A 23312-nucleotide genomic window follows, 5' to 3' on the forward strand; every position below is an offset into this window, starting at 1 on the left:
CTCTTGGAGGGCCAAGAGACAAGATGAAGCAGGAGAGGTGGGCAGGGCCAGACCACATCTGACCTTCTGAGCCAAGGTAAGAATTTTGGTCTTGACCTCAAGAAAAGTGGGAAACCAGTAGCTGAAACCAGCGAGAAGAAGGCGAGGGGTTAGAATGGAATTTTCACTTCAAAGAGGTCTCCCAGCTGTTCAGTAGAGAACAGATGGCGAGCATCTATGTATTCAGTGGGTCATCTTAGTCCCTAGCTGTTTGTTTCCTAGCTCCCACTTTGGTGAGCTGAAGTCTGTAGAATGTGCTGGAGCTTTATTTTTTTTTCTTTTAATATTTATTTATTGGGCTGCACCAGTTCTTAGTTGTGGCATTTGGGATCTTCAGTCTGCATTGCAGCATGTGGGATCTTTAGCTGCAGCATGTGAACTGTTAGTTGTGGCCTGTGGGATCTAGTTCCCTGACCAGTGATTGAACCCAGGGCCCCTGCATCTTAGCCATCGGCCCACCAGGAAAGTCCCCTGTGCTGGAACTTTATGAAGAGAGATGTATGTATACCTAAATGCTGATCACCCACTCTCACCCTTGAAGTGGCATGCCCCTTTTTCTAACTCTGCAGAGACTCATGTAGTTGTGACCACCTTCCTGGGAGGTGCCAGGAGGGGGAGCAGCTGAGTGGATGGATGGGGAGAGCAGGGAGGACGAGGGTGGGGGCTGCAGAGGAGCAGGGAAGCTGAGGTGGGACTTCCGGAGGGTCAGGCACCATCCTGGCTCTTAAAAAAATTAAATATATAAATTTATTTATTTATTTTGGCTGTGCCAGGTCTTAGCTGTGGCACATGAGATCACGTTCCCTCACCAGGGATTGGACCCAGGCTCCCTTGCCTGGGAGTGTGGTCTTAGCCACTGGACCACCAGGGAAGCCTTGTGCTGGGTATGCAGGCATGCTGACACAGACACAGGTGTACAGCCTTCATGGACTGCACGTGCCTCTTCCCCGTTCCGGCTAATGGCTCCCCTGTCTCTGTTTTTCCAGCCGCTGCTCCTACAGAAACTGCTCTTGTTTAGGATGGCGCTCTTTCTCTTTCATTTCAATGGACATTCATTGATCTTGGACTTTAGATAAGGATGCTCTAAGGGCCAAAACCCCCACAGTTTCCTTGCCCTGGAGCAGACTGCCTACTGGGGGAGCCAGGTACATAAACGATTGACCCGTAGGAGGCAGAATGAATCAAGCACCAAGTGTAGGACCACTGGACAACCCAATGCGCCTGGGACTGTTTCAGCTGAAGCCTTGCAGTGTCAGTCATTCAGTCGTGTCTGACTCTATGCAACCCCATGAACAGTAGCCTGCCAGGCTCCTCTGTCCTTGGAATTCTCCAGGCAAGAATACCGGAGTGGGTTGTCGTTCCCTTCTTCAGGGGGTCTTCCCAACCCAGGGATCGAACCTGGGTTTCCTGCATTGCAGGCTGATTCTTTACCAATCTGAGCCTTGAAGCTTGTAGTGTCTGTGTAATTATTAATCGTGCTCTCCTCCCCTCTCAAAATTGTTCAGGTTTGGTGTTACCTTGTACATGGTCACCCTAACAATGGATCACGGATGTACAAAAGTGTAATCCACTCTTTGCAGGAATCCAGGAGCCATCACATGATGAATAATGTTTCACCTGAGCCCTTGAAGAATGAGCCATATTCCAGCGACTAGAGCAGGGAAATGTAGCATCTTCATCCTGGAAAGCAGGACCAGCGCAGGCCTCGCAGAGGCTGTGAGATGGGCACAGCTTACCTGCAACCTAGACCGGCTCAGCAAACATTTTGTGGAACGTTTCAGACAGTAAATATTACAGGTTTTATGTTGTGTTGCAGGTGCTCAACTGCCACTGGTGTGGAAAGTAGACCTGGCCCAGAGTAAAGGAACAGTGGGGCCATGTGCCAATAAAACTTTATTTACAAAAAACAAACAGCCTCAGGATTTGGCCTGGGTGCAGTTTGCCAGCCCCGACCTAGAGGTTGTGAAGGAGAGTTACAAGACATAAGCCTGGAAAGTTCAACAGGACTTGAGAGGTCTCAAATAGCTGACTTATTTATGTCAATAATAAAAGTGTTTGTGAACACAGGAGTGACTCATCGAAGGCCCTAGGGTTTGGAGGCCACTGGAGGGAAGCAGGGAGCAGTGAGGAAAGCAGACTGGCTGGGCCCACCCAACAGCTCCCTGGAGGCAGGTCTGTGGATGTGACCCTGGACTCTGATCGTCCTCTGTAGACCCTTCCCTTTTGTTCTGACACACACCCCTCCCACTGCCTGTCTTCAGGGGGCTCACACTCTTGTAGGCAGACACTGTGACAAGTGCCAGCCCCTCCTTTCCCGTGGAGCCAAGGCAATTAGAGACCACCCTCCCCTTGCCTTCCTGCTATGCAGGACGGCTGGTCAGGGTCTCATGACCACGGGGGTGCCTCGGGACTGCCCCCACTCCACCCCCAGCACTCCCAAGGGATGGACTCTGGTGCCTTCACGGTTTTATTATTATGGCGGACTCCTGGCTGAAGAACTGGAAGGGGGTGCAGTTAGCCATCTGATACCACCCATGTGTCCCCCAAGCCCCACCATTCCAGTGAACATCCCCACTGAACAAACCACCCACGTGTCCCCCAAGCCCCACCATTCCAGTGAACATCCCCACAGAACAAACCACCCACGTGTCCCCCAAGCCCACCGTTCCTGTGAACATCCCCACAGAACAAACCACCCACGTGTCCCCCAAGCCCACCGTTCCTGTGAACATCGCCACAGAACAAACCACCTGCGTGTCCCGCAAGCCCACCATTCTGTGAACATCCCCACAGAACAAACCACCCACGTGACCCCCAAGCCCACCGTTCCTGTGAACATCGCCACAGAACAAACCACCTGCATGTCCCCCAAGCCCACCGTTCCTGTGAACATCACCACAGAACAAACCACCTGCGTGTCCCCCAAGCCCACCATTCTGTGAACATCCCCACAGAACAAACCACCTGCGTGTCCCGCAAGCCCACCATTCTGTGAACATCCCCCCAGAACAAACCACCCGCGTGTCCCGCAAGCCCACCATTCTGTGAACATCCCCACAGAACAATTGGAGACGTCCTCCCACACTGTGGAAGGCCCAGCTTCTCTGGAGTCCCAGAGAGAAGGGGCGTTAGGATCTGCTGGTCTTGTTTTGCTTCAGGGTCTTGTCAAGCAGAAAGCCCTGCTCCCCTTCCTCCCTCGGTCCTGGGGTCCCAGGCATGCGGCCTCCTCGGGCCCCCAGCACAGCTCTCTCCACTGTGGGCAGGGCCCCTTCTCTTTCTTTCCTGTAACAAAGCTGCTTCCTAGGTCCATTTTTCCTGGTACCAGGCTCACTCACCCCAGGTGGCAGATGGCTAACTGTGCCCTCTTCCAGCTCTGCAGCCAGGGTCTAACCCCAGGCATAACTTTAAGTTGTGGTTTAGTTTTTGCGACCTGCCAGGCTCCTCTGCCCATGGGATTCTCTAGGCCAGAATACTGGAGTGGGTCGCCATTTCCTTCTCCAGGGAATCTTCCCGACCCAGGGATCGAACTCAAGTCTCTCACACTGGCAAGCAGATTCTTTACCACTGAGCCACCTGGGAAACCCATAACTTTAAGGGGGTGCCCCCAAACTCAGCAATCAAGAGAAATTATATGAAATTATATTTTAATGCAATATTTTTAGACCTCCAAATTAATGACAAAAATGCATGATAAACAAAGCACAATATTTTAAACACTGGCAGAATCAATATTACTGTCTTCCTTTCAAGTTAAATTCAGATGTGTCTAAGCATGCTTATGGGTTCTGATTTCATCCCCATTACTGAGGTTCTGGGAGCACCCTTAAATTTTGTGGCCAAGGCAGGTACCAGTGGTCCCAGCCCCAGGAGATGCCAGAGGAGAGGGTATGGTTCTAGGGCAGGGGGCAGAACAAGTTAAACTTGATGTAGGAGATAATAAGTTCTTTAAATCCCTCTCCTATCCTCACAAAAGAAATTCCTCCTCACTGTCCACTTTCTGCTTCGCGGCCTGGCTTGCCACCTTTTTACCTGTTCTCCCAACCAACACCTTCCTGCTCCTCCCTTCTGCTCTGAGTTTTATGCTCCTCTGTCTTTATAAGGCTCTGGCCTAGATTCGCCGGGAGCTGAGTGGGGAACTTTCAATTCCCCATACTCCCTTTCGTTTACCTTTTCTCCTTTGCCCTTGTTATCCGACCCTGTGTATTTTATTTACTGCCTTGTTACCACGTGTCCACCACTCCCTTCTGGTCTTCTCCCTGACCAGAAAGTAAACCCCAAGAATGCTGAGATTTTTATCTGTTTTGTTAACAATTGTGAACAGTTCCTGGCACATAGCAGACACTCAATAAACATTTGTTGAATGAGTGAATAACAATTGAGTTCCCTTTTGTTTTCCTCTTTCCCCTCCTGGAGTAGGCCTGGCTTCCCCTTTAACAGCCAGAAGACCTTAAACCTTTTTCCTAACTGAAAGAACATCTGCCCTGGGCCTCCACCCTAAGCTGTGCAAAAAGGCAGCAGAAGCTTTGTAATCACAGTTTTTACTTAACAAGCTCAAGCTGGCCAAAAGAAACAAATATTTTCCAGAGCAAATTTCAGGGTTTCCAAGGTATGTTGTACATTTCTTTCCTTTTTAATAGAGAGTGATGTCCAAGAGAAGATTTAAACTTTTTGTAAGTTGAATGAATACTGATTCTTTTTGTGACCTTGGCCAAGATACTCTAAGTCTCAGTTTTGATTATTCCATCTGTAAAATGGGTGTATTGATTCCAGTACCTCCACAAAGTCACAAAGTAGCTGTCTAGCTCAAGCAAAATGTTAAAAGCTAGCTGGACATGCTTTGGGATATATAATCATCGTGCGTACATAGAGGTGTTTGAGGTCTTATTAGCAGCTGGCCAAGCTTCCCAGGTGGCACAGTGGTAATGAGTCCACCTGGCAGTACAGAAGATGCAAGACACTCAGGTTCTTTCCCTGGGTGGAGAAGATGCCCTGGAGGAGCAAATGGCAACGCACGCCAGTGTTCTTGGAAACCCTGTGGACAGAGGAGTCTAGCGGGTGGTAGTCCATGGGACTGCAAAGAGCTGGACACGGCTGAGCACACATGCAGAGGGCAGAACCACAGCTCACCTGATGGGACCGCAGCAGAAGTGACCACCCAGTCCTATCTTTCTTTCTTTACTTTTGGCTGTGCTGGGTCTTCATTGCTGGGCTGGGGCTTTCCCTAGTTGTGGAGAGCAGGGGCTACTCTCTAGCTGTTGTACTTGGGCTCCTCATTTTTGCAGACCATGGGCTCTAGGGCACGCAGGTTTCAGTAGTTATGGCACACAGGCTGAGTTGCCCCACAGCACATGGAATCTTCCCAGACCAGGGATTGAACCCGCGTCCCCTGCATTGGCAGGCAGATTCTTAACCACTGGGTCACCAGGGATGTCCCCAGTCCTAAACTTCTTGCTTTATAGATGGAGAAATGGAGGACCAGGCGGTGATGTACCCAGGGTCACGTCCCGAGCTCAACCAGGAGGGTGATGGATAGAAGCCAAGTGTCCTGATTTCTGGTGCAGTTCCTGGACTCTCTGAATTCCTCAGTTGCTAATTCCACAAGAACAGGGACCCTGGGTTCTTCTCTCAGCCCAGGTCAAAATCACCATGGATGGAGGGGAATTCTTGACTTTCAGCTTTCCTTTCAAATGCCAGCCCTTCCCAAGCAGTCTAGAGAGGGAGATGCTTTAAATAAAACTCCTTTCCCATCCGCTCCATATCTGAGATGCATTTCTGAGAGGCATCTGAATGAGAATTTTACAGACATTTCATTTCTTAGCCTTTTCCTGGGTCCTTTGTGGTCCTCCAGGCACTGGTTATGACCGAAGCCTTGGAGACGCAGGCAGTGTGAATCCAGAGTGGGGACTTGGTGCCTGGGGCGCAGGTCATCTGATCAGCAGCCTCTCCAGACGCTGTGTGATCATCACAGGAGGGAACAGGGCCCTGTGAAGGGCACGGAGGCACGGAGAGATTAATTTCTTCAATGTCAAGCTTCCTGTGCGTCCCTTAATGACTGAAATTTACATGTGTGGGGAAAATCGTAATTTCCCCTGGAAGGCACGGAGGGGAAGTCACAGCCATCAGACTGTTTTGCAAGTGGGTGTGTCCACAGGGCTCTGAATTGACCACACTTGCAATCTTTTGGTGTTTTACAGGGTGTGTGGCCATGGTCGTGACAGAGAACTGGAATTTATGCCTTCGCATATCTATGTCTCTGGGATTATTCATGTATGTGTGTGTTGTCATCACTTCTATCTTTGTGACCATGTGTAGATCAATGTGTGTTTCTTTTTAAAAAAAATTATTTCTCATTTCCTGCATAAATTATTCCAAGTAAAAGGCCATCCGGAGCTCAGTTCCTTGCATCCTTTTTCAATAAAGCAATATTATCACAGCCTAGTCCCAAAACTGGTCCCAGGAGAGGCTTTTCCTAGATTCTTTGTCAAACGAAATGTCACCGACTCACCAAATGATGAGAAGAAGAATTCTTCTTGTTTATTTCCCAAGTGAGGCAAAGCAGCAGCAGCTCATCCTCTGTGCATCCTCTTGCTGGCTGGGCAGGGAGGGGGACAGGTGGGCAGGGGGGCAGAGGAGGCCAGCCTTGGACTCTGCCCTTTCCCTTCGCCCCTTAACCAGCTTTGTGACTATGCAAGTCTCTGTTCTAACCTTAGTTCCCTCTTTCAAAAATAGGGACTAATAATACCTCCTTTACAGGGCTGTCGCAAGGATTAAGTCATAAACTGGGCTATGTAGTTCTTTCTAAGGGACATAGCATGTTGTGTGCCATACATTCTACTGCTGAATTCTGCATACATACATACATACATACATTCTACATACATTCTGCTGAATATGTGTGTGTGTGTTCGCTCAGTCTTGTCCGACTCTGTGACCGCATGGACTGTGGCCCACCAGGCTCCTCTCTCCATGGGATTTCCCAGGCAAGAACACTGGAGTGGGTTGCCATTTCCTACTCCAGGGGATCTTCTTGACCCAGGAATTGAACCCGAGGGATTTGCCTCTCTTGCATTGTCAGATGGGTTCTTTACCACTGCAATACCTGGGAAAGCCCCTCTGCTGAATAGATATATTTATTTACTTCTTTATTCCACCAAAATTTATCGAACACCTAACATGAACAAAACACACATTAGGCTCTAAACACATTCAGTGTAGGATGATATGATCTAGTGGGGTAGGCAGAGAGAGAATCACAATTTTGCAGGATAAGCACTAAGAGAATTGTGTACAGGGTGCTCTAAGCTGCTAGAAATATCCTGTGGCGGCCAAGTGGAGGAGGGGGTCAGTTCAGTTCAGTTCAGTCACTTAGTCGTGTCCAACTCTTTGCGACCCCTTGGGCTGCAGTGCTCCTTTCTTCCCTGTCCGTCACCGACTCTTGGAGATTGCTCAAACTCATGTCCATCGAGTCAGTGATGCCATCCAATCATCTCATCCTCTATTGGCCCCTTCTCCTCTGCTTTCAATCTTTCCCAGCATCAGGGTCTTTTCCAATGAGTCAGTTCTTTGCATCAGGTGGCCAAAGTATTGGCATTTAAGCTTCAGCATCAGTCCTTCCAATGAATATTCAGGAATAATTTCCTTTAGGATGGACTGATGGGATCTCCTTGCAGTCCAAGAGACTCTCAAGAGTCTTTTCCAACACCACAGTTCAAAAAACATCAGTTCTTCAGTGCTCAGCTTTCTTTATAGTCCAACTCTCACATTCATACATGACTACTGGAAAAACCATAGATTTGACCAGATGGACCTTTGTTGGCAAAGTAATGTCTCTGCTTTTTAATATGCTGTCTAGGTTGGTCATAGCTTGTCTTCTAAGGAGCAAGCGTCTTTTAATTTCATAGCTGCAGTTACTATCTGCCATGATTTTGGAGCCCAAGAAAACAAAGTCTGTCACTGTTTCCATTGTTTCCCTATTTGCCATGCAGTGATGGGACCAGATGCCATGATCTTCATTTTTTGAAAGTTGAGTTTTAAGCCAGCTTTTTCACTCTTCTCCTTCACTTATCAAGAGGCACTTTAGTTCCTCTTTATTTTCTGCGATAAAGGTGATGTCATCTGCATACCTGAGGTTATTGATATTTCTCCCGGCAATCTTGATTCCAGCTTGTGCTTCATCCAGTCTGGCATTTCACATGATGTACTCTGCATATAAGTTAAATAAGCAGCATGACAATACACAGCCTTGATGTACTCCTTTTCCAATCTGGAACCAGTCCATTGTTCTATGTTCGGTTCTAACTATTGCTTCTTGACCTGCATATAGATTTCTCAGGAGCCAGGTAAGGTGTTCTGGTATTCCCATCTCTTAAGAATTTTCCACAGTTTGTTGTGATCTTCACAGTTAAAGGCTTTGCCATAATCAATAAAGCAGAAGTTGATGTTTTTCTGGAACTCTCTTGCTTTTTCAATGATCCACTGGATGTTGGCAATTTGATCTCTGGTTCCTCTGTCTTTTCTAAATCCAGCTTGAGCATCTGGAATTTCATGGTTCACATACTGTTGAAACCTGGTTTGGAGAATTTTGAGCATTACTTTGCTAGCATGTGAGATGAGTGCAATTGTGCAGTAGTTTGAACATTCTTTGGCATTGCCCTTCTTTAGGATTGGAATGAAAACTGACCTTTTCCAGTCCTGTGGCCACTGCTGAGTTTTCCAAATTTGCTGACATATTGAGTGCAACACTTTCACAGCACCATCTTTTAGGATTTGAAATAGTTCAACTGGAATTCCATCACCTCCACTAAGTTTGTTCATAGTGATGCTTCCTAATGCCCACTTGACTTCACATTCTAGGATGTCTGACTCTAGGTGAGTGATCACACCATGGTGGTTATATGGGTCATGAAGATCTTTTTTGCATAGTTCTGTGTATTCTTGCCACCTTGTCTTAATATCTTCTGCTTCTGTTAGATCCATACTGTTTCTGTCTTTTATTATGCCCAGTCTTTGCATGAGATATTCCCTTTGTACATCTAATTTTCTTGAAGAGATCTCTAGTCTTTCCCAGTCTATTGTTTCCCTCTATTTCTTTGCATCTATCACTGAGGAAGTCTTTCTTATTTCTTCTTGCTATTCTTTGGATATCTGCATTCAAATGGGGAGGAGGGGGTAGGCCTCAGGGAAACTGATTAGGAGGGTGTTGCTGAGCCAGATGTGGCAGAGGTGATGGAGAGGAGGAAAATGCAGCTTGCTTTGCCTGGGGGCAAAAGACAGTGGTTAGCTTGTGTCAGGACACACTGACCTCTTCCCATTCCTGGATTGGGAAGGCAGTCCTAGAACCCAGGGTCATTCGGCAGGCTTGGAGGGGCGGGGTGTGAGGAAGCAGGGGCTTCAAGGCTGGAGGTCTGACCATTGGGGAGAGGAATGGTGGGGAGCAGCAGGAGAAGGATGGAGCCCAGCTGAGGAAAAGGAAGCTGCAGACAGGAAGGGTTTGCAGAGATGGTCAAAGAGCTTGTGATGGAGCTGCTGGCTTTCCCAAGAAGGTTAATCCTGTTGGAAAAGTTGAGCAACTTCTTTAAAGTTGGAGCTGATCTTAGGTGAGTTTAAAGGGCCACTTTCTAGGGACTTCCCTGGTGGCCTAATGGTTAAGACTTTGCCTTCCAATGCAGAGGGTGTGGATTCAATCTTTGGTCAGGAAACCAAGATCCCACATGTCTCATGGCCAAAAAACCAAAACATGAAACAGAAGCACTGTTGTAACAAGTTCAACAAAGACTAAGAATGGTCTGCATCAGCACCATCTTTCCAGGTTCCATGCACATGCATTAATATGCAATATTTGTGTCTCTCTATCTGACTTACTTCACTCTGTACCATAGGCTCTAGATTCATCCACCTCGTTAGGACTGACTCAAATGCCTTCTTTTTTATAGCTGAGTGATATTCCATTGTACATATGTACCACAGTTTCTGTATCCATTCATCTGTCGACGGACATCTAGGTTGCTTCCATGTCCTAGCTATTGTAAATATGCTGCAGTGAACACTGGGGCACATGTGTCTCTTTCAGTTATGGTCTCCTGCATTGCAAGCAGATTCTTTACCTTCTGAACCACCAGGAAAGCCCCTTTCAATTATGATTTTCTATTGCAGAAACCAACACAATATTGTAAAACAATTATCCTCCAATTAAAATTTAAAAATAAACTTTAGAAATGGTCCACATAAAAAAAAAAAAATCTTAAAAAAATAAAATAAAGGGACACTTGCTTTCCACGCTGGATTCCCTATCACCAGGCTCACCTTTGTGTCTGGTCAAATTCTGCCCGGGTCTCTTGACTGCTCTTGGCCTTCCTACTCATCTGTTCATCCCCTCATTTAACAAACACACATTGAGCCTGATGCTAGGCCAGAGCTGGAAACATAAAAGGTGAGGATGTCCTTGTTCAGCTCAGAGTTGAATGAGAGGGACCCCTCTAGTGACACATAATAATAATTTGGTGAGATTCAGCCTGGAGTTCATAGCTAAGAACTTTGGGCTTTATCTTATAGGAGAAACAGTCCCAGTTATCAGGGGAGCGGGAAGGAGGGAGTGACTTGTCTTGTAGGGGGTAGAGGAACATTGAGAGATAACGTCACAGAGCTGAATCTTGAAGGATGAGTGTGATTTTGCCAAACAAGATCTAAACAAACCACCCTACTGTCATTGTCTTAACAATGATAGTCACCATTTATTACAGGCTTTGTCTATGTCAAGGCTGAGTCCTTTATTATCCGCTGAGCACATCTTATGTCTAATGAAAAAACCACTCAGTTCAGTCCCAGTGAGCACCTTGTTGTTGAGTTTGGTGATCACAGAGCTAGGAAGGGGGCTTCCCCAGTGGCTGAGGGGTAAAGAATCAGCCTGCAATGCAGGAGACGTGGGTTCGATCCCTGGGTCAGAAAGATCCCCTGGAAGAGGAAACAGCAACCCACTCCAATACTCTTACTGGGAAAATCCCATGGACAGAGGAGCCTGGCAAACTATGGTCCATGTGGTTGCAAAGAGTTGGACACAACTGAAATGACTGAGCATAGGAAAAGGGAGATCTAGGATCTGAATTCAGTTTTTCCCACTGTACTATGTCTCTCCCATCAACTTATTAATATTAAGAGGCATGTGTAAGGAGCATGTGAAACAACCCACTGTTTTCTTCAAATCTTTCAATTCAGAGACACACTGAGGCATAGAGAATTGTGATGCCTTTGACAATGAGTAATAATGACTAAACAGGCAAAGTCTAGCTGAACTGGTTAAGCACTAATCTGATTAAGCATTTTCCAGTAGTGGTTGCCCTTTCTATGATAAGAATGATCCTGTTGATGATCTACATAGGCACACCACTAACCTAGTTATACATGGGAGACATAAGAGAAATGGAAGATTCTAGCCTCTCTCTCTCTCTTTTTTTTTTTAATATTTATTTCTTTTACTGCACTGGGTCTTAGTCATGGCACTCAGGATCTTCAGTCTTTGTTGCAGCATGTGAGATCTAGCTCCCTGGCCAGGGGCTGAACCTGGGCCCCCTGGAGCTCAGAGTCATAACCACTGGACCACCAGGCAAGTCCCAAAGACCCAGTCTTGTCCTCAAACATCTGTGATGCCACTGAGATTTAGACAAACATGGAAAGCAGAAGTTCACAAAATAAGGGCCAAAATAAAGTAAGATTCAGGGCCAATCATAGAATAGAGGAGCAAGAATTTGACTTCACTCAGCTGCAGAAATTCAGAGAAAGGGAAGACTTGAGGGTTGGCTAGGACCTGGGTGTCGCAGAGGAAGGAGGGCCACCAGGCCCTCCAGGCAGCCCTGATGGGCTGAGAAAGGGGTGGAAGAGGGCCCAGACATGGCGTGTGCTCAGTTGTGAGATAGGGCAGGCTGGTATGGCTGGAGCAAAGTCTCAGGCTTGAAAAACCAAGGGATTAAGTAAGAGAAGTAGGTTGCGGTTGATGATGAAAGACAAGAAAAGAGGCTATGAGATTTGAATTTTGTCTTCATAGAACTTGGCTAGTCATTGCAGACTTCTGGGTAGGGGAGAAGCAGTATAAACAAGCCTGTAAACTATTTTAGCCTCCATGGAGGCCCTCTCTTCCTAGAGGATTGGAGTCCAGTCTCTTTGAGATGGTCCTCACAGCTCTGGTGAACTCTGAGTCTTTTGCTGGGATGTTTGAGTTCGATAGCTGCTCAAGAGCAGTCAGAGAATGGGGTCATGTGAGAATGGGGTCATAGTGTCAGGTCCCACCTCTTGCATGCAGTGATGAAGAGTGATGATGATGGGGATGGACCGAAATTCAGAGGTGGAGGGTTTTGTGCCACATCGCAGAGCAAGCTCCTGGCAGAGCTGGAACCAGCCACCCCAGTGGTGAGGTGGGAGGAACCTCTGTCTTTGGGGAAATGCATGAGGGTCCTAGTAGGCAAATCACAGGGCTGCACTGTGCAAAAGCAGTCCCTGGGAGGGTCTCCAGACAGAATGGATTCTCTTAAGGATCTTGGGCCAATGAAGACAAAGACTCCAGTGTTTCTGCTCATGGGACAGATACCAGGCTGGGGCAGCTCTCTAAAGTGGACAGGGGGCAGGCATTTGGTTTGGGTGTCTGGCCAGAATTCCAGAGGCTCCATCCTCAGCGCTGCCCTGTTCATCTGCAAAGCATAAATCAAACCCACTGAACAGGCAAAGGTGCTCTCCAGGGAAGCCTGCCATCCATCAGAGGTCAGAGGGCGCCCTGGTTAAATGCCTCAGGGAGACAGGGAGGGGCCTGACCAGAGCTAAAAATCGGGGGTAGGGCCACTGCTTTCCTTGGGGAACTTGTGGGGACAGAGGGACTTTTTTTAAGATGAAGATCCTGGTTCCTCCTGTCCCTTAAGCATCTGGGCCATTGGGTCACATGGGCCCATGTCTCCCCATCTGTCTGTCTCTCTGTCCATCTCCTATCCAGCCTATCCAGCTGCCTGTTAAGTGGACCCCAGCCCAGCCCCGGGGTCAGGGCAGCGGTATTGCAGACTGCCTGCAAGCCTCTAGAGGAGGAATTTGTATGGTGACAAAACAAAGGGGAGTGGGTTTTCTCTGGAAAGAGCTAAACAGGCACATGCGGGACCCTCCTCGGGGCAAGGTGTGTATAAGCATGGGGGAGGATGGCTGTGACCGTGGGCAGTCTCCTTGCCCCCTGGCCCAGACTGTCTTTCATTCTCCTCGGGCCTTTCTGCCCTGTGAGTTGCCCTGTTATGCTCAGAGGAAGAGATGGCAGTGACAGAAAAAGATGACAGGCTCTCCTTCTGCCTTGAAGCTTTCTCCAGGCTGGTGAGAACCAGACAGTTGTCAGTTCTGGGAAAGGGGAAATCTGTGTGTGTCGTAGCCCTGAAGCGGTGCCCTGCATGGGACACACGGGCATCACCGGGGGCCGTCCTTCCCCTCTTAGTCCCTGAGTGGAGCAGGGTTGGCATCTCTTTCCTAAACCGGTGTGAGTCCCCTCTGAGGGGTCCACTCCTCGGTACTGTGTTAGGGGTGAGGGCAGGGGCAGAGGTACAGTTGGAGCAGAAAGACAGACAAGCAAGCACTGCAGTGAGATGCAGAGAGGGAGCTCTGGCCCTGAGGGGCCAGAAAGTATTGCAATTAGAAGGAGGGGCTGCCGGACACCCTGGGCAGGCAGGTCAGCCTCCTTCTGCAGCCCTGGCTCGGGCCCGTCCTCTGCCCCTGGCAATGAGGGCTTTGCAGAGGAGGGGCCGTGGGGCCAGCAGCCAGCAGCAGCAGCAGCGTCCACGCTCGACAAGCTATGCCCTCTGAGATATGGAGGGCTTCGGTGTGGGTGTGCATGCTTCATCTTTGCAAGCTCAGGCCCCAGCACGTGGTAGGTTCTCAGTACGTGGCGTCTACACTGAAGCAGTTTGCATCTGCCCAGAAGAAGGGAGGAGGCAATAGTTAAAAGTCTACCTAAGAACAGAGCTGTCCTCTGCCAAAATAGGTCTCAGACCCCTGGGACACGAGGCAGGAGAGGCTGACATGAGCTGAGCCCCCAGGAATGGCCCACCCCACTACTCAGGACACATCACCTTGCCTCGTCCTTCAGGAAGCCCAGCGTTTACTTAGCACTTGCGCTGCAGGCTTTCCCTCTGTGCTGGGAAGAAATATAAGAACAAAGAGAAGTAGGGAGGCTGGAAGAGCGAAATATCTGGAGCCAGAAGACATGCTGTTTGCCGGCTTGTCTTCTTAGGCAAGTCTGATGTTCGACTTTCCTCAGCCTCGATATCCACCTTGATAAGATGAGATCAACTACCCAACAGGCAAAAAGGCATCTTGTATAAATTGCAGATGTGATGTAAATACGTGTGACCTTCTGCAAGTTATTAGTTGATAGTCTTTCAAATGAATATGCCTTTAGATCTGGCAACTCCACATCTATAAATTTCTCCTAAGACAATAATCAACTCTGGAGCAAAACTCAGGCATAAGAATGAGCTTTATGGGACTTCCCTGGCGGTTCAGTGATTAAGACGACACCTTCCAATGCAGGGGTTATGAGTTCGGTCCCTGGGTCGCAGAGCTGAGATCCCACAGCCTCATGGCCAAAAAATGTATATATATATAAAACAGGAGCAACATTGTAACAAATTCAGTGGAGGCTTTAAAAAATGGTCCACATTATTAAAAAAGGAATGGGTGTTATTTGTTTATAGTAGCAAAAACTGGAAATGATAGACAATTGGTTGGGTAATTGTAGTACATCTGTAAATGGAATACCACATAGTCACTAAGATCATATGCAAAGGTGTTTATGGTATGCTGCTAAATATAAACAACTGCTTCCAGAACAAACAATATGTATGATGCTGTTTTGAAGAAAGAAAGGTTTTACCCTTCATATTAACTGTGGTTGTCTTTGTATGATAGGATCACAACTCACTTTAAAATTTCTGGGAGTTCCCTGGAGGTCCAGAGGTTAGGAGTTAGTACTTTCACTGCCAGCACCCAGGTACAATCCCTGGCTAGGTAACTAGATCCCACACACTGTGACACACCCAAAAAAAAAAAAAAAAAATTCTGTCTTCTTTGTCTATTTTGTGCAGTAAACATATATTATTTTGTAAAGGTAATAAAAATTGTTACTATATTGAAATGCATGCATGCTCAGTCACTCAGTTGTGTCTGACTCTTTGCAAGTCCATGGACTAGAACCCGCCAGGCTCATCTGTCCATGGGATTTTCCAGGCAAGAAATACCGGAGTGGGTTAACATTTCTTTCTCCAGGGGATCTTCCTGACCAAGGGATCCAATGTGAATTCCTGCGTTGGCAGGTGGATTCTTTACCACTGCCTCATGTGGGGAGCCATTATATTGAAATATTGCCCTCTAAAGATTGTTTTAAGAGTTAAAGAAGATATTACACATGAAAGTACTTTGTAAACTGAATGGATGTCAGACAGGGTCTCTGCCTATGAGGAGCCTCCAGTTTGGAAAGAGATGAGAGACATGTAAGATAACTAGAGCATGATACGGAAGGTGGTGAGAACTTTCAGAAGATGACAAGCCTCGTGTTCCTAGGAAACACAGAGGAGACACAATGACGGCTGGCTGTAGGGGAAAAAGCCAGAACGTTCACGTTGAACAATGAAGAATGGTGAGGGTCTTTTCAGGTAGAAATGTAGAACTGGAGCATTGAGAACAGTGGGCGGTTGTGGGGCAGATTGGAGAATGGAAGGTGTTGTGAGTGGATGGAGGGTAGACAGTCTATGGGCAAAGGGTAGAAGCTGAGCCCAGAAGGCAGAGTGGTTCCCAGCCAGGCTGAACACCTGTAGGTGCCTGTGAGCAAGGAGTCACTGAAGATTCTGGAGTGGGAGGTGACACAGCTGTGCACCCATCCTGGGCAGGGCCTGGATGGGTACAGGATGCGACTGGCTGCCTGGGAAGCGTAGCCTGGAGGTGGCTCACGAGCTGGAGGGACTTGGCCTGCATGACCAGGAAGGAGGGCCCTTTCTAGGAATGTCCCTAAGAGTGGAAAGGCTGGAGACCATCTTCCGTCTGAACTGGAAAGGGGTGGGAAATGGGGAAGTGAGAGGAGGGGAACATGAGGTGGGGCTGAGGGAGGGAGGAAGTGGGCTTGTCCCCCAGTTTGTTGCCTGAAGGTGGGGGCAGAGAACTGGGAGTCACTCACAGAAGTCACAGTCAAGGCCAGTGGAGAAGTGGGCTGGGGTGGGAGTACCTTGGTGCTCACGGCATCCTCTCTGGGCAGTGGCCAGGGGGCCTGAGCCTCCTGCTGCTTTGAATGTCTCATATATACCATCTCTTCTCCAGAGAAATCTGAGTCCAGGGTGGGGAAGAGGGTTGGTTCAACCCAGATTTTGCTCATGGAAATTCATTGACCTCCCTGCCTGTTCTTGGAGTTCTTCTCAGCTCATCCTATCTCCCAGCTCCCCAGCTTCCTTGGGCCTGCAGCTGGAATTCATGCACCCTCAGGATCCAGGATGCTGCGCTTCTGCCACCCTCACCTCCCAGCAATGCGAGCGTGTGTGCGCATGCACACACACACACACATACACACACACACAACTCCCAGGAAGGAAGTGTGGAAGTCTTGTTCAGGCAAATATCTGAATTTCCATTTCCAACTGCAGCTCCCAGCCCGGCCACTGTTTAGCTCCTCCTGTTGTCATGTCACTAGTTAATTACATTCTTTACTGAGGTGCAAATGTGTTTTTACAGGGAGACTAAGATGGTGTTAACTGGGAAGGAATTATCAATGTTAAAGACACACTTACCTCTGGTTGCAGGGCTAGGGCTCTTGGCTGGAGGTGGTCCCTGAGGCTGCCCTGAAAACAAAACTCAGGTATAGCAGTGCCCCCTCCCAAACACCCCCATCCCACGACCCCCTGTCATCCTTGCCCCAAGCACAGCCTCATTTGGAGTCAAATTAGCAACTCGATCCACAAGGAGAAATTGATGTGTTTGGGAACTGTCAGGCCAGGCCTTATACCAGTGCTGACCACCAAACTCATTTTTGGACATTTGGGTCCATTTCAAATGTTAAGAAACAAAATTAATCCACTTTAATCTAATTATTTAGAAAAGGCAGAGGAACCAGAGATCAATTTGCCAGTATCCGTTGGATCACAGAAAAAGCAAGAGAGTTCCAGAAAAATATTTACTTCTGCTTTATTGACTATGCCAAAGTCTTTAAGTGAGTGGATCACAACAAACTGGAGAATTCTTAAAGAGAAGGGAATACCAGACCATCTTACCTGCCTCCTGAGAAATCTGTATGCAGGTCAAAAAACCACAATTAGAACCAGACATGGAAAAACAGACTGGTTCCAAATTGGGAAAGAAGTACATCAAGGCTGTATATTTGTCACCCTGCTTATTTAACTTATATGCAGAGTACATCATGCCAAATGCCAGTCTGGATGAAGCACAAGCTGGAGTCAAGACTGCCAGGAGAAATATCAATAACCTCAGATACGCAGATGACACCACCCTTATGGCAGAAACTTAAGAGGAACTAAAGAGCCTCTTGATGAAAGTAAAAGAGGAGAGTGAAAAAGTTGGCTTAAAACTCAACATTCAAAAAAACTAAGATCATGGCATCTGGTCCCATCACTTCATGGCAAATAGATGGGGAAACAATGGAAACAGTGACAGATTTTATTTTCTTGGGCTCCAAAATCACCACAGATGGTGACTGCAGCCATGAAATTAAAAGACACTTGCTCCTTGGAAGAAAAGCTATGACCAACCTAGACAGCATATTAAAAAGCAGAGATATTACTTTGCCAACAAAGGTTCATCTAGTCAAAGCTATGGTTTTTCCAGTAGTCATGTACAGATGTGAGAGTTGGACTATAAAGAAAGCTGAGCGCCGAAGAATTGCTTTTGAACTGTGGTGTTGAAGACTCTTGAGAGTCCCTTAGACTGAAAGGAGATCCAATCAGTCCATCCTAAAGGAGATCAGTCCTGAATATTCATTGGAAGGACTGATGCTGAAGCTGAAACTCCAGTACTTTGGCCACCTGATGCGAAGAACTGACTCATTGGAAAAGACCCTGATGCTGGGAAAGATTGAAGGCAGAGAGAGAGGGGGCCAATAGAGGATGAGATCGTTAGATGGCATCACCAACTCAATGGACATAAGTCTGAGGAAGCTCTGGGAGTTAGTGATGGACAGGGAAGCCTGGTCTGCTGTAGTCCATGGGGTCACAACGTGTTGGCCACAACTGAGTGACTGAACTGAACTGAATCTAATGGTCTTCCCTGGTGGCTCAGATGGTAGAGCCCTTCCACAATGCAGGAGACCGAGGTTTGATCCCTGGGTTGGGAAGATCCCCTAGAGGAGGGCATGGCAACCCACTCCAGCATCCTTGCCTGGAGAATTCCATGGACAGAGAAGCCTGGTGGGCTACAGTCCATAGGATCACATGGAAAAGACCCTGATGCTGGGAAAGATTGAGAGCAGGAGGAGAAGGGGGCAGCACAGGATGAAATGGTTGGATGGCATCACCAATTCAATGGGCATGAGTTTGAGCAAACTCCAGAAGATGGTGAAGGACGGGGAAGTCTGCCATGCTGCAGTCCATGGGGTCACAAAGAGTTGGACACGACTGAGTGACTGAACACCAATGAATCTAATAACAAATAGATAAGTCATGCAGCTGAAGCACCCTTTAGGTCAAGGCTGTTCTTCGCTGCTTTGGGTCCTTTGCCCTCCTGCCTCTTCCTTCCTGCTGCCCACAAGTGCCCTCCCCCCACCCATCAGTCTTCAGACCCCCAGATGAAACCTGTCTGCAGGGAAAGCATCTGAAACTCCTCCACACATCTGAGCAGGTGGCAACTGCCACTCTTTCTCTGAGTTCCCTACAGTTTAAAGCAAGAAGCTGGCTGTGATTCCCCAGGCTTCACAAATCACTCAGTGACCTGACCACATTTGGGGCAGAGGGGCTGTCTGGTGCCAGGAGACCAGATGGGCAACCACAGGCCAAGACAAGGGCTGGGCTCTAACGTGGCTCGGTGGGTCTGAACACCCAACGAGGAGAGGGGCTTGAATGATCGTGTAGTAGGAGGTCTGCAGAGCACACGGAATGTGTCCTTCACCACCAGCCTGGGAGGAGGGGGCACAGAGCGGGGTCCCCTTTATCCCTGCACCTCTAGCCTTCCCTTCTGAGCGCTGCTCTGCCCTTTCTCACAGGTACGCTGGTTCTGGTCAACAGGAAGGATTGCTGGCCCAGCTGGAAGTGAGGAGAGGGCTGAGTGCCCTAAGGGCCATCCTAGAGGCCGCCGGGATCACCGAACAGTAAGAACGTTCTCCATCCTTTAACACGTGGTTAAACCCTCCAGGCTTCCCTGGTGACTCAGATGGTAAAGAATCCACCTGCAATGCAGGACAGCCAGGTGTGATCCCTGGGTTGGGAAGATCACTCCAGTATTCTTGCTTGGAGAATCCCATGGATGGAGGAGCCTGATGGGCTACTGACCATGGACTCGCAAAGAATCAGACACAACTGAGTGACTAATACTTAGCAAACCCTCCAGGCAGATTGTCTTTTCTTCTGAAAACCTTGAGAACCGGCCCGTAATGTTAGCTGACACTTATTGCACATGACCTCAGAACACACAACCCTGTGTTGTTTCTCCTTGGCTCCTGGAGGATGGGGCGAGAGCTATGCCTTGTCCCTGTGTACCTCTATTTTCCTCTTCATATTCCATGAACAATAATAAACTCTTGTTGCTATGGAGGGATGGGCTGTTGCTCATACCCATGACGGTACTATTGTCCAGCCCTCTGAAGCAAGCCTTGTCTCCAGGGGTGTTTGTGAGAAACTCAGTTCCTGGACCTCACACCAGAGATCCCGAATTGTGAGTCTATGTTTAGACTGAGAATCTGCACCCTGCCCCCAGTATTTCTGATGAACACAGAGGAAACTGCATCTAAGATGTGTGTGATGAACTATGAGAACTAGTTCCTTAGAGAGTATAAAGCAGAGAATCTCACTTAATCCTCTTATCAGATAGGGTTTTTTAAATCCCCTTAAGTAACCTGATGATCTCACAGACCTAAGTAGTGGTATAGGCAGGGGTTTAGAAATCCAGTTCTCCAAAACAAGTCTTTTTTCTTTCCAGTATGCCATGATAAGGGCTGGATCTGTTACAGTGAGATGGGCTCCACCCCCCCCCAAATCCACAGGACCCTGCTGGGGTGTTTGTAAGTTTCCCCTATGTGTTAGGGCCCCCGTGATCTTCTAGTTTCCCAGTCTTTGTGATCCAGTATGTGCTCAGTACTCAGTCATGTCAGACTCTTTGCAACCCCATGGACTGTGGTCCACCAGGCTCCTCTGTCCATAGGATTTCTCAGGCAAGAACACAGGGGTGGGTTGCCATTTCCTTCTCCAGAGGATCTTCCTGACCCAGGGATCGAATCCGCGTCTCTCGAGTCTCATGTATTGGCAGGCAGATTCTTTACTAATTTCACCTGGGATCCAGTCTTTGTTTGGGGGGCAGTAATCATTGCCAGATTCCTCACAAAAGCTTGTTTCCCGCAAGAGAAGCAGGAGAGAGGCAGGTAAATAGAAATGTCCTGTATATCGAAGAGGACTACACACACACACACACACACACACACACACACACACACACTGACCACTGAACCATCTTGCCAAGGGAGCGCCAGTCTGTTCTGTTCTGGGACTCAATACAGTTGACACCGTTGCTTGGGTGGGTGCAGTCGGCAAGGACAATTTTTGCAGCTAATGCTGGAAGTGTGGCAATCAGGGAGCCGCCAGCTGTCTCACTTAAATTCTTAGCTCTCTCGCTCTCTTTTTTTAAAATCATTTTGCTTACATAATCCACCCCCTTTTTATTTTCTAATTCTCTCCTTGCAAAGCTGGCACCAGAGGGGAAGGGCTGGGGTGGAGGGGGTAGCAATTACACATCAGTTTGGGGAGCATTTACATTTTGCAATTACAATTTAAAAATAAGCCTCGTTAATGATCTCCACGTGTCAACGACAACCCCTAACTGACATACATACTCTCGTGGGCCTGCCTGCCTGCCTCCTGCTGAAGTCAGAGGCTCCGTGGGGGCGGAGGTGCCTAGGGAGAAGTGGGGGAGCCAAACAGCATCTGGGGGTGGGGGCAAGGGCAATGAGGTGCCCTGGTGGTTGGAGGAGGGCAGGTATGGAGCTGAGCACCAAAAACCAAGGGTCCCGGCTTCCAGCTTCTCTTCTCCACTCTGTGCTTATACTCCATCTCAGTGCATCTTCTTCCACGGCTGACATAGCAGGCTCTGTCAGGGCAGACATCTCAGAAGCAATGTCAGGGCTCGGAGCTGGAAGAAAGGGAACCCCAACTCCTGTTCTCCTCCAAGGTGGGAATTTTCAGGGTCCTACTGGGCCAGTGAATCCTAGTCCCCCAAACCCAGCCATTGTGTCTGGGTATCATGGATTGGGCAGATAGTCTGAGTCCATACACAGGATTCAGGAAGTGAGAAGGGTTAGTTTATCCCAGTTGGGCAAAGACACTCCTTCTAGCAATGAGTGGTCACACATTGATTGATGCCTTCTGATTCCTTGAGCAGGGACTTTGGAACAAAGCAGCCCAGCTTCAGATTCCAGCTCTGTCATTTGCTGGCTGCAGGATTTGGGGCAAGTTACATGACTTAGGTTTTCTAATCATCACTGTCTTGATGGGCTGGGACAACTGCGTTTACCTTGCAGGGCTTGTGTGCGGATGAAATGCCAGAACTACCGTAGGGCACCTCACGTACATCTGGCACGCGATGGATGCCCCCAGCCCCTCCCCAACGTGTCACCTCCTGCCCACATCGAAGCTGCTTCCTTCCAGCTTCTGTGGACACTAAGGAAGTGTGATCCTGTTTGATTTCCCCTGGTCTTCCCCAAAGTCAAGCCACCTGCTCCATGGGCAGCTCCTGAAGTGGACCCCAGCCCTACACACCACACCCCCCGCCATCTCCCTATGGGCTCCGCTGCAGGGCCCTGGCATCAGGCCCCTGCTCCAGCTTCAGCATCTCTTGGCTTCTTTCCTGCCTCTGGCTGGTAACAAGCCCAGCTCCCCCTCTTCTGGGCACTAATTCAATACAGTGACCTTCCATCACGCCCCACGTATGTTCTTTATCTGTGAATGAGAAACGCGGATGGGAGCTCTGTGAGATGCCTTTAACCTTGGCTTCTGTAATTCTCAGATTTCCCTTCCCCACTTGGCTTCCCCCTGGCCAGTTACTTGTGTGTGAAGCTCTCATCTCCTGGGCGGCTGCATCCAGGTCCATCTTTGAACTTATGACTTATAGTCAAGAACTTGAATTTGTGACTTGAAGTGTACATAAAACAGCTCTCTCTTAGGATAGAAAGAGATTTGCATCTTGCAAACTACTGAGCGAGGGAGATGTTCCAGAAGCAGAAGCCGGTGGGGTAGAGCAGAGGAACAGAGATGGGCTGCAGAGGGGGGTTCCTTGAGGACACGGACTGCGTCTTATCGGTTTGGGTGTTTGATTGAACACAGTGAAATTTATGTTTTAAATGCTGTCCTAAAAACTTGCCTTGTTAAACTAGGCTATATAATGGAGAGTTTTCTAGGTCAAGATAAATTGATCTAGTCTTGTTTTTTACTGCTGCATAGTATTCTAAAAAGCCTCCCTTCTTTCCCCCACCTCTACCCACTAGTTCACCATCCAATCAACCCCAAGAAACAGTTCCTGATTTAGCTGATTTTGTGGCCACGTATTGGGGTTCCCAGGTGGCTCCGTGGTAAAGAATCCACCTGCAATGCAGGAGACACAGGTTCAATCCCTGGGTTGGGAAGATCCCCTGGAGGAAGAAATGACAACACACTCCAGTTATTCTTGCTTGGAGAATCCCATGGACAGAGGAGCCTGGTGGGCTACAGTTATAACGTCACAAAGAGTCACAAAACTGAGCATGTACGCACGTGGTTGCTTTTTATGTCATACAATATGTGTCAGTCTCTCTCTCTTTTTAAGATATTTTATTTATTTATTTGGCCTCTCTGTGCAGCATGGGAATCTTAGTTCCCCGACCAGGGATTGAACACATGCCTCCTACAGTGGAAACTTGGAGTCTTATCCACTGGACCACCAGGAAATTCCCTCAGTCCCTATTTTTAATGTATGTGTTTATTTATGAATGATCTGCTGTGGAAGTTGAGGGAACAAGCACACATTCTTCTCCTTCCAATTTATATTAGTTTGATCAAACTATATTTGATATTATCTATTTTTAGTCA

At 48.1% G+C, this 23312-nt stretch overlaps 1 protein-coding gene across 4 annotated transcripts in view; it reads left to right on the top strand.

The window, feature by feature from the left end:
* The window catches only part of PKNOX2 (PBX/knotted 1 homeobox 2), a 289146-nt gene that overhangs the window by 166656 nt on the left and 99178 nt on the right, over positions 1 to 23312 (top strand). For 3 of the 4 annotated variants that reach the window (XM_065937335.1, XM_065937336.1, XM_065937337.1), the window contains one exon: positions 19247 to 19351. The exons of the other annotated variant lie outside the window; for it this stretch is intronic. The gene's annotated coding sequence lies outside the window, so the exon portion shown is untranslated. The remainder of the gene's footprint in view (positions 1 to 19246; positions 19352 to 23312) is intronic. 4 annotated transcript variants of the gene reach the window in all.

The sequence above is a fragment of the Muntiacus reevesi genome, chromosome 5 (genome assembly GCF_963930625.1).
Source record: "Muntiacus reevesi chromosome 5, mMunRee1.1, whole genome shotgun sequence".
NCBI classification, from domain to species: Eukaryota; Metazoa; Chordata; class Mammalia; order Artiodactyla; family Cervidae; genus Muntiacus; species Muntiacus reevesi.